Source organism: Petaurus breviceps, unplaced genomic scaffold, assembly GCF_028583685.1.
Source record: "Petaurus breviceps papuanus isolate PSGF00001 unplaced genomic scaffold, PetGlider_PUasm1.0 185, whole genome shotgun sequence".
Lineage (NCBI taxonomy): Eukaryota > Metazoa > Chordata > Mammalia > Diprotodontia > Petauridae > Petaurus > Petaurus breviceps.
The window spans coordinates 16,398,874-16,410,318 of NW_027185797.1; the positions used below are offsets into that span (position 1 = coordinate 16,398,874).

At 45.0% G+C, this 11,445-nt stretch overlaps 1 protein-coding gene across 9 annotated transcripts in view; it reads right to left on the reverse strand.

Moving 5' to 3' along the window:
• The window catches only part of THRB (thyroid hormone receptor beta), a 450,111-nt gene that overhangs the window by 412,516 nt on the left and 26,150 nt on the right, over positions 1 to 11,445 (reverse strand). For 3 of the 9 annotated variants that reach the window (XM_069088499.1, XM_069088493.1, XM_069088498.1), the window contains exon 1: positions 9,441 to 9,708. The exons of 2 other annotated variants lie outside the window; for them this stretch is intronic. The gene's annotated coding sequence lies outside the window, so the exon portion shown is untranslated. Of the gene's footprint in view, positions 1 to 8,481; positions 8,751 to 9,238; positions 9,383 to 9,440; positions 9,709 to 11,445 lie in introns of those variants that run through there. 4 more of the 9 variants (XM_069088502.1, XM_069088496.1, XM_069088500.1 and 1 more) reach the window with 2 other exon arrangements.

The window sequence follows — 11,445 nt, forward strand, 5'->3', positions numbered from 1 at the left end:
ATCGATTTCATGTTTGACTTTGCATTCTTAGCAAAGTGCCCAACAGGAAATAAATGATACTTATTGAGTTGAAAAGAAAACGAGTAATTTAGAGTTGGCTATCTGATCTTCCTCAAGAAGGATTAACTAATGAGCTGTTACAAAGATGTTTACAAGAATAGATAAGTGAAGTTCATTTTTCCATCTTCTAACCTTCGCATGAAAGTCATTCTTTCATAATTAGATAATAATCATACTAGCTTTCCATTGGTGCCTCTGGAATGCACCCATTTCTATACAATTTAAAGTACCGGAAATGTATTCAGTCCCAGATGGGTCATGGGACTTTTAAAATCTGAATAATATTTAATGTGCTTATTTCTCATAGACTATATTCAATGATAGAATGTAATCTCCTTGAGAGTACAGACTATTTTATTTCTGTCTTTGTGTCCCAGCATGCCTGACACACAGTAGAACTTAATGAATACTAGTAGGTCGAATGGTCAGAATTAGAGAAATACATTTTTAATGTAAATGTGTTGAAGTCCCTAAAGACCACAACTATTTCTCCTTTAAAAAATTCATGCAAGTCACAGAATATTAGAACTGGCAAGCTTTTCCAACATTATCTATTTCAACCCTCTCATTTCAAAGATGAAAAACACTCACCATAGGTGAAATGATTTGACTGCTAGTTGGTTCTTTTGCTATTAAAGCTTGTGACTACCGACCCAGCACGCATCCCCCCACAGCTTCAGTAGTTTTTTATTTGTGTCCAACTCTTCATTGACCTCATTTGGGATTGTCTAGGCTAAGATACTGGAGTGGTTTGCCATTTTGTTCTCCAGCTCATTTTGCAGAAGAGGAAATTGAGGCAAACAGAGTTAAGTTACTTGTCCAGGATTACACAGCTAGTAAGTGCCTGAGTCCAGATCTAAACTCCGGAAAAAGTCTTCCTGACTCCAGATCCAGAACTGTGTCCACTACACCACCTAGCTGCCCCACCATACCACTGGTGCCACCCATCTAATAAGGCACAGTTCTTAATTCCTTCGATCCCTGGTTTATTTTGTTTTGTTTTACTCTTGTGTCTCCACAAGAAAAATGCTTGGGTACGTAAAGTACTAAAACTTAGAACTTTTTTTTCTTCAAATTTTCAGGATCTGGTATTATGCATTATTCCTACCTCTTAACTGAACCAGTGAGAATCTCTTTACACTTTAGCAGCCAACCCTTTCTGAGTTGCTGTGGCTGATAAAAATTCAACACCTGGTGGTCAACCTTTCTGTCAACAGCCAATAAAAATTCAACACCTGCTGTCCCACCCTTCTGTCAACAAACCTTTATGAATTTCACTTGGCTGGTCCTTAGATGATGGTCAATTGTCCAGTCTTGACTTACGGCCCTTCTAATTTATGAGAACCTGCCAGACCCTTTGTTTCCAACAGCATTACCTTTGAGTAAATCACACCACCATCTATGTCAAAATAAAAGCAGAACAGTCATGGAGTGCACAAAACAAGTCAGTCAATATACTGCCCTGCTTAGGAAGCATCCAGCTCCATCCCTGAAGAAAGAGTGAAGTGAAAAAAAGCTTACTCATCATAAGGTCAGCTGGATGAGAAGCTCCAACCGAGAAAAATCTAAATGCAGACTGTTGACCTCTTGGTAAACAGACACACATCAAGATCCATGTCATACAAATCCTGTCCTTTCCGTTATCTCTCCTGATTTAGTCCATTTGGACCTGCTTCCTGAGTAAGGTTGCTTTCTCCAGATGGATGGGAATCTATTTATTTAGTTTCAAGTTACCTCCCCTCTCTCTTCCCCTCCCCACATATTTTACACATCACAGGGAGCCTTTGAAGGGCTGGTGTATTTTCTGAAAAAATCTCAAATTACTGAACCCTTATGACTTGTAAGTAAGTTGCTGTCTTCACCATCCACATCAAAGACAGTGATGCTCCCATAGTTCAGGCTCCCCTCCCCCCTTTTAAAGAGGAAATACCTTGCATTTTGTTTCATGATTTATTGAATTGCGTATACTTCTATGGTTTGTTTCCTTTTTATTAAAAGAAAAGTTCAACCCACATCATTTTGTTTGGACTTAGTATTTACATGTCACCCCTACTACACAAAGAGAGGTGCATCATTCTAGACTCAAAGAACCTCTAAATGTGACAAAAATGATAGTGAACCTTAGGTGACATTTCAGCAATGACAAAATATCAGAAAGGGTAACAAACTAAGAATTTTTCTTGGTTACATGTTCCTGAGACAAGTGTGTCATAGTGTGGAGAAGACTACTCTTGGCATCAAGAAAGCCTGTCTTTGGCACATGCTAGCCATGTGACCATTAGTAAGTCACTTCATACTATTTCCTGAAACTATAAATTATAGGGAAGTTACCAATCTACCTCAGTGGGAGGAGTTCCTATCACCACAATTCCCTATACAGTGAAGTCATAGGTATGAATTCTGCTTCCCTAGTCCTCCATCCCATGCATAAATATATGCTATATATATTTGTATATGGATATTTGCATAGATATGCACAAATATATGTTCTATAGTGTCTCCCAAAAATTATTATTGGATTTAAAACTTTAATAGAATAAAACTGCACTGGAACTTTTAGGTGGTTGGTTATTGTTCTTCATGCTCAAAAGAGACCAATGTCAGAATCAAGGTACAATGTGTCTTTCTGTGACTGATCAGACCAATCTGAGCTTAGAACACTCTACCACAGGTTGGGCACATGCGGTCCATGTGAACATTTGGAGCATAGATGTCTCTAAATTTACACATCTCACCTTTCTTTTGAACTATCGCAGTTCTGCTTTGCTCAGAGAGCACAGCACCTTCTTTAACGTGGGCACACCATGCTGGGCAGTCCAGTGCCAGTGTCTCCCATATCTCAGAATTAATTTCAAAGTTATTCAGAGAGACAACTTTTAAGACACTCCATATATATGCAGATAGATAGATATATAGATAGACAAATAGATAGATAATCTCTATGAAGGTCACAGTTATCTTCATAACTAGTATCAATTTTGTGATCATACTTTTTAAGTCTAAAACCTAATTAACACGAATTCACATGATCTCAAAACATTTTTGAAGCCAGTGCTTTTAATACCAGTATTGACTAAGAATACCATACAGCTAAGTTTCTGACTCAAGCTTAGAGAAACAGATTGATGCAGCTGCTAGAGAGTGATAACCTCTAGTTATTTATCAGTCAACAAGTTTTTTTTCAAACACCTACTATGTGCCAGATACCATACAAAGAAATTCAAAATCAGCCCCTGCTCTCTAGGAACTGACAATATATGATAAAAAAAAATCCCAACAGCCTACTGCTGCCATGGAAGGGCATTCAACTAAGTGACCTTGAGTTATTGAAAACAACAATGAAAATGTACATTAAATAGGTATTTCTCTCATGCACAGACAAAAGGGTAAGCACATTTGTGAATTGCAGGGGAAGCTGCAGATGTTTCTTCCTGTTGGATTGATTATCTTATCTTTTAGTTAGGCAAGGAAGATTCCATTGAAAGGGGTATAAGAAACACTAAAGAGACGAAGCTTATTGATGAAGAAGTTGAAATAGTCAAGGTGAAAGAGGTGATTGGGACCTGGCTAAAGGTGACTGAAAATCAATCCAAGATTTCTTGCTTGGGACTATAGTATCAGGGTGGCATTTCTAATGATCAGCTAGAATGATGGTCCAGGGAGAGGATGCCAATGGACAACAAATAATCTCCCTTTCACTATTGTAAAAGTAATGCTATTGTGTCTACTTTTGCAGGTAGAATGCTATGGTGGAAGGAATGGCCTGATGGAGAAGGTTCAGCCAGGTAGGTTCATCAACCTGGGAGATGGATACACACACACACACAAACACATAGATGTATATATGTATATGTATAGAAACAGAGATGAAAATCTGTGTGCGATCACCATCATTATCCAAAAGATCTGTCTAGTACCTTTATTTATAGGGCACAATCCTAGGCACTGGGGATATAAAATGGTATGGGAAGACAATGCAACCACACCCCAAGAATGGAATGAGGGGAAAGAAGTAAGCCTGTATCTGAACAAATCATCACAATAAGGTAAGAAGCTAATATTCTGCATGTGGCCCATAGACCTCAGAATTCTAAAACCAAATTTTTTCCACTAAGAAAAAACATACTGTTCCTCTCATTACTTTTAACCAAGGACCTCCCATGCTGGATAAGGTGGAAAAAATTCAAGCAAAATAAAAAGACGAAAAGGCAGCTGACTAACTCCTAACTCCATTTTGGTATCTACTAAAGGGGAGATGTCGAAGCCCTCATTCCGGGTTTTGCTTCTGATCTACTGTTTGAAAATGTGCCCACGATAATGTCCCTGGGAAATCTCAGTTCTCAAGAAAAGATTCTATGCATTCCTAGAATCACTCTGAAGCCCCCTAAGATGAAGAAAACTATTAACCAAGCAGCATTAACATTAAACACAGATGATGTTTTTAGGTGTCAACTTCACTAGATACACGAGAGGGAAGAGATAGATTGACTTGGAAGATTTTCCCGATTTCTTAAATACCCTCATTGCCAAACAAGTCTTCGAACTCTCCTGGAAGGTGGACAAACGTTACTTTGCAGTTTTAAAGGTGACCATCACTATTAAACATCCACTGGTGCAAAATGTAGCCAACTTTGCAAGCGCCACTGCTGGCATTACCACTGACGCTGCCACTGCCAACACCAATAAGACATCAAAAGTATCCTATGTGCATTCAGTTGCATTTCCTACTTGTATATAAGCCCCAAACAACAGTGGTATGACCCAGAGATGATATTCTTAGAGGTAAAGTAATTTTATTGACTCTACTGACTCAGAGGATGGAGTAAATTTCTTCTATCCAAAGATAAAAAGGAGGAATGAGGAATTCCACTAGATACCCCCAAGTCTTTACAAAGTAAGAAAGTCTAAGATGTCTTCAAAGTCCCATTTTTTCCCCCAGGTACTCATGTGCACTCAGATACCACCAGCATTAAATGCCAAGTAACATATCCCAGGAAAAAAAACAACTAATTTTAACCAGCCAGATGAAAGGATTAATTTTCCCATGTCCTTCTAAACAATCACAAGCAAATGCCATATATCATCTACATATCTCTTTCCCTTTGCTTATAGGCAGTTGATGAAATTCAGCTAATGATCATTCACTCGAAGCAAGGTACTATTCTTTAAGCACTTGGGAGAAAATACTTAAAGGATGAAAATAGTATTGGATACTAATTTCAAGAGAAAAAACAAGTATCTTCTGTTCCTTCACCCATCGCCACATCAATGAAGTGAATGGTCAAGGGGTCCCTTTTCCCAAAGTCTCATGCCTACTACTGGCATCTCAGGCTGCCAAAGTGTTGACAGTTTGGACCTGGAAAGAATATTATTATTTTAAAAATCTAATTCTGAGATCTTGCAGGCCCCCAACACTCCTATATGTAGCCACATTAAGGACAGGAAATTTTCATATTTCCTCCACTCATTGAGGTCTGATGATATAACTTCTAAGGGGGAAAGAGTGTGCAGATGACTGCTTTTGTGAATGACTTGATGTAACTGATTGCTAGGTCATTGCTAAACCTATTGTCAGAGAGGTCTTTTTTTCACTCCTATTTCATTTTGCAGATTCCAATCCCATCTATGCTATAGCTCTGTCCCAAGTGCAGTTAGCTAGAACCCCTTGCAAAAGCCAGGACTGCTAAGAAGTATATTTCTGTTACTCAGAGCCTGGGGAACTCACTGAATCTACGGCCACCCAGCATGGAGCCTCCCAGCTCTTAGTAGGCACTCAATAAATATTTGTTAAATTGAATTAAGTCCATAGAAGGTGAAGGTCAATTACTCCAGAGAGGACAAAGTCTTTCTGGGGATTTCCTCGTACTCTAGGCAAATGCCTCCAGGAGGAGAAATAACTCTGATTTGTCATTACATGGAATGTCTGGCCTGCTTTCAGAAAAATCAGAAAAAGAAAGGCTATCTCCCTGGCACATGTCTTAGCATGCCCAGGGGCACCTGCTCAGAATACTTAGGCAAGCATTTTGGAATTTCAGTTTAGGCAGAATCCTGAGACATTTAGGGACAATGAAGGCAAAATCAATAGTCCTAAAATCAGGAAGACCTGATTTCAAATCCCAGCTCAGACACCTGTTATCTACCTCACCCTATGGCAAGTCAGATTCTCCCCCAACCTTAACTTCCTCATCTATAAATTGGGGGAGATGGACTTGAAGGAGCTAAGGACCCTTTTAACTCAAAATTGATGATACTATGATCTCTTGAACCTTCTCATGAGTCTCCAGCTGATTTTTTTTTAAAGTCACACTGTAAGTCCAGTGCTTAAAATTATGCCCAAATCCTCAGAAGGAAGGGAGGCTACAATTCTTTGCATTTATATTGACTCAGGAGGGATTTTTTTTAAGTCAGGTTAGCAGCAACTTGGCATTAATTATCTTTTATTGCTGGTCATTTGCTATGAAGCAGCTAAAAAGATAGAATAGTAGACACGAATCTTGCAACATACATTTCCCTTTGAATATCAATGTTCAAATCTCAATGCATCCATTCCACTGAAAGGCCAACAGAAATTGCTCCATAAAAAAAAAATCTTAGGATTATAGGAGCATAAATCTAGAGCTGGAAGGGCCCTTACAAGTCTTATAATCTCTCTTTATTTTAAGGAGAGGAGGCCTAGAGAGATTAAGTAATTTGCCTGAAGTCACAGAAGTATCAGAGGTGAGGTTCCACCCCAAAGTCCTGTGGTTATCTTTGGTTATGTTGACTGAAAAGTGACCAAAAACAATTTTATCTACTAGCAGATGATCCTATTTCCATGGAAGAACTCTCTAAAATTCATTAGAAAACATCACCAAAGTCATAGCTAGTTAACATTCCCATAACTGGATCAGTATTCCCTACCAATAGTATTAGATTTATTTACTGATGCCTCCGTACATTACAAACCCCAGACAAATCATTACAAACTGAATTTGTTATACTAAAGAAAAAAATATGTCTATGAATATACATAATCTATATCAATGACATCATATTTCATTTAAACAAATCTCCATGTCAATATTTTCTTTAAAAATTAAGATGATTTCCTTTCTACTTCTTAAGACTTCACTGGTTCAGAACAGTTTTCTTTCACTTTTGGGGGGTTTGTGTGTAGAGATCAACAATCAAAGAAAAGAGTAGCCAGTCTGACTTGGTGAAAAAAAATCAGAATTTTAGACTACAGTGATGTAATCCCATTACTGTCCCATAGAGTACAAAACTGTAATTTAAAATAGCCAATAAAAAGACAGACAAGGTTAATTTAAGGGAAAAAAACGATTCTCTTTAGGTATATAGTAGGTAATAATGTTATACTACAAATTCTTTAAGATACAAGGACTTTGGCAGAGAAAATTAAAGAATATTGGAATCCTTGAAGGGCAAGGAAATATTAGTACTGTATCTCCCTTAGTAACAATTAAGATCACTAAAATTTCTCAAAGAAAGCATTTTCTCTTCTTTGCTGAATGAGAATGAACTCCATAGAGCAGGACTGATCACAAATTCTAGATGACTGGTGTTTGGATTTTGCTAAGCAGGTAAGAAGTCCTTCATTCTGTCCATTTATGCCACTGCTTCTTTTTCTCTTAAAGTCTATTCCGTAGCTTTTGGGGTAGATTGATATATAAAGCCTTTTAAATATGACCCTTATTCCATCCTCCTTTCTCCCATTAAAAAAAAGAATGAAAATGCTTTATAACTGATAACAAACACCCATTTATGACAGGAAATCACCGGCCAATCACCAGTGGTGAAGTGAAAATCAGTGGCCAAGTGAAAGCGGTTCTGGACTTGGAGTAGGTCAACTTGGGTCTGAATCCCAGAGCTGTCATTTGCTAACAGATCTCGGGCAAGTCCCAACTTCTCCAGGCTTCAATTTGCTGGTCTGTAAAATGGGTGTGTATGGGGGGGGGGGGGAAGGGGGGTGTTGGAAGATATAACCTTTAAGACCCCTTCCAGCTCTGAAATTGTAGGAGCTTATGAACAGATAAGCTATGGGGGCCAGTACCTACAAGAACAAAACTACAGAAACCACAGTGAGAGACACAGCTTTCTCCGTAGCAGAATAAAACCCTTTAGACCCAAAAGGAGAAAATTATGTAGCCCAAGCAAAACCTCGAAGAATTCATTCGCCCTCCACGTATTCTTTGGAGAGACTAGGGGTGGGAGGCGTGTGTGTGTTGGGGGGGGGGGGTGGAAGTTGAAGGTCCCCTACGACCACAACCAGTAGTCCCTCTTTTTCTCCATTCTAACTCCCCCCAGGAGGAAGGGGAAGGGGCAAGCTGGGGAAGGGGGTGGGCGGCGAGACTCTAGCTCTGGGGGCTTCCGACGCGCGGGCAGCAAACCTCTTCCGAATCAATCCTGTGTCACAGAACTTACTCATCATGGAAACTTCCACTCGGCACCGAGCCTGCCAAGATGCCAAATTACATTTCACACCAGGAAAGACTGTCAACGACTGGGCTGGGGCTTCGGCGCTCCGGGCCCCATTTCTTAAGAAAAGCAAGCCCCCTTCCGCCCCTTTCCTCTCCGGGCTGCGGCGGCGCCCCTGCTCATTCCGGGACCGGGCTCCCCTTTCTTCTGGCACCACGCTGGGGAGCCTCTCCGCGGCTCCTCCTCCTCCTCCTCCTCCTCTTCCTCCCCCTCCCCCCCTCCCCCAGTCTCCGTATCGGGAGCTCTAACACAGAGCTGGCGAAAGCAGCAGGTAATCCGGTGTGGGCTGGCAGCCTGCCCGTGCCCTCCCCGACACGGAGCTGTTGCTGCCTGGGCCCCCGGCGGAGCGGGCACGAGCGGGGCCGCCTGTCCCGTCCCGGGCCGGCTCGGGTTGCCCGGCTGTCCGCCCACCCCTCGCCGGTGGCCCGGCACAGCGTGCAGAAGGGGCGGCGTCGGCGCTGTTTACCACCCCCTGGCCAAGGGAAGCCGGGAGCCGGGGCCGCCGTTTAAGAGTCTAAATAAAGGTATCCAGGCGAAAGCGCGAGCTGGGAGGATTCCTGCAAAGTTAATGCCCTCCCAGGCCAGTTCCACGGGCTCCGCCGCTGTCTGTCTGCCCCCTCCCTCGGCTGCAGCCCCCTCTGTTCCCCTTCGTCCGGTCCGATCGGAACCGTCCCGGATACTTCGTACGTTTGTGATCACTTACCTGGAGGCACCCAGGCAGCTCCAGGAAGGGACGCTAGCCCCTTCACTAGGGCACTTTAATTAGCGTAGGAACCAAGTTATTTTTATAAGTGGGTCTTCTCTGCTCTCTCCTCTCCTAGCCCCGGGCAGACCCCACCCCCGCTCCTTGCACTCAGCCCGGGTTAGCCACCCCCACCCCGGCCAAGTCCCGGGGTGCCGCTTACTCCAGAGTCAGCGTCCTTGCTCCCGGTCGGTGCGTGCAGGGGTGTGCATGAGTGGGAGCGAGTGTATGTGTGTGTCTGCGCGTCTGTGACCTGGTTTCCCTCCGATCGCCTCCCGGCGCTGCGCGGTTCAGCCTCACCCGGCTGCTGTGGCAGCGGCGGCGGCGGCGGCGGTGGGGGCAGCGGGAGCCACAGCTACCTCCTTAGCCCCGCCAGGGGCGCAGCAAATGACACGCCCGCCCGCCAGCCCGCCGCACGCACCAGCGCCGCGTACCGCCCGCCGCTAGCTCCGGGACCGCTCCGGCGCCCGGCTCCCCACCGCGGGGAGGGGGAGGGGGAGGAGTGAGGGAGAGAAGGAGGGGCTCGTTCCACGGGACTCCCCCAGTGTCGCACCACACCCTTCCCCCCAGGCGCTGCCATCCCCTTCACCCCTCTGGCCCTTTTTCTCACCTCCCCACCGGGACAGCAGGCAGGCTCCCCCCCCCCCCCCCCCCCCCCCCCCCCCCCCCCCCCCGGGCGGTGACGCACACCGCCCGTAGTGATCCTAAGCCAGAGGGGCGCTGGGGCGGCGCGTCGGGGCGGGACACGCGACCCCCCCCCAGCCCTTAGTCCCTCTTAGGTGGGTGCCAGCGCCCCAGGGGCTGGGCTGCAGGAGCTGCCAACAGGAAGGACTCCTTCAGCCTGAGCCATACCCCCTCCCATCTCGACTCCCTCCCCCCCACCCCGTCCGTCGCCCAGAGCCTCGTGCCCACCCCCTCCTCTCTCCCTCCCTCTCGTTGGGTTCCTCAATGTGTTTACAAGTGGCGATATTTCCACCCACCCGACTTTGCAGATCGCTTCTGGCTTAGGATCACTACGGGATTTGTGCGTCATGGCTCGGGGAAGGGAAGGGCGGCTGTGGAGGGGGACAGATACTGGGGGTGAGGGGTTGTCGATGGATCGGGGCGGGGAGCTAGGTCGTGTACCGCGGGGCTCAGTGCCCACTGGCGCTCCTCCGCCCCGGCTGCCGCCTCCTGCTCCACCAACTCTCACATTACCCACGCGTAGCCACTTGTGGCGCGGGTGCCATCCCCGGGCCCTCCAGCTCCTCCCCGGGGCGGGACAGGAGGCCTTCTCTTTTCAATCTCGTGGCGTCCCTTCACCTAGAATAGGGACCCTTTCCCCCAACCCCCAAATAAAGGGGAGAGGATGGACGAGGGCTTCAGGCAGACGTCTGTCATCAAGACGAGGTTGCGAGGAGGGCTCTTTACTAAGGGTTCCGTACATACTCCACCCCCCACCCCCCGCCAATAATTTGCGATGAAAATCCCCAGTACCCAGATCCTTTCCAGGGTCCGAGCTCCAAGGGCAGAGTGGCAAACTAACAGGAGTTCTCCTCGCTCCGGCCATTACCCTAAGCAAGGCCCAGTGGGGGCAGCTTCCCTACCATAGACTGTGGAGCGTTTGCCAAAGCAAAAAGAATCGCCGGGGAGGCTTCGAAGTCTCGGCAGTAGGTGAAGGCAGGGTCTTGGGGAGCCAAGGTTGAGCTCCAACAAGCGCGTCAGTCCTGCGGAGTTCTCCGACATGAAGCGGTACTTTTAATAAAAATTATTTTGGGAGAGGGAGGGATTTACCAGTCTTGCACTTGGCAGATGCCAATTCAGTGCAAGGCACAGTTCGGGGGTGGGAGGGACGGGAGTTGTTACAATGAGAAAATATCCCTTGCCCAGAAAAAAACGTCCAGTCTAGTAAGGGACACAAGATGCCCACACAAAATTAAAATGGGAAAAGGGCATTTGTACAGAGGTACAAAGGGCAAGGTTTCGCTATAACGTCCACAGTCAATACACTAAATTTCTCCTGAATTGTTTGAATGACTACACACACACACACACACACACACACACACACACACACACACATGATTATATCTATATCTTTCCTTCCTTCCTTTCCTTACTTATTCTTTCTTTTTTCCTTCCTTTTTCTTTTTTCCTTCCTTTCTTTTTTCTCTTTTTCTTCCTTCCTT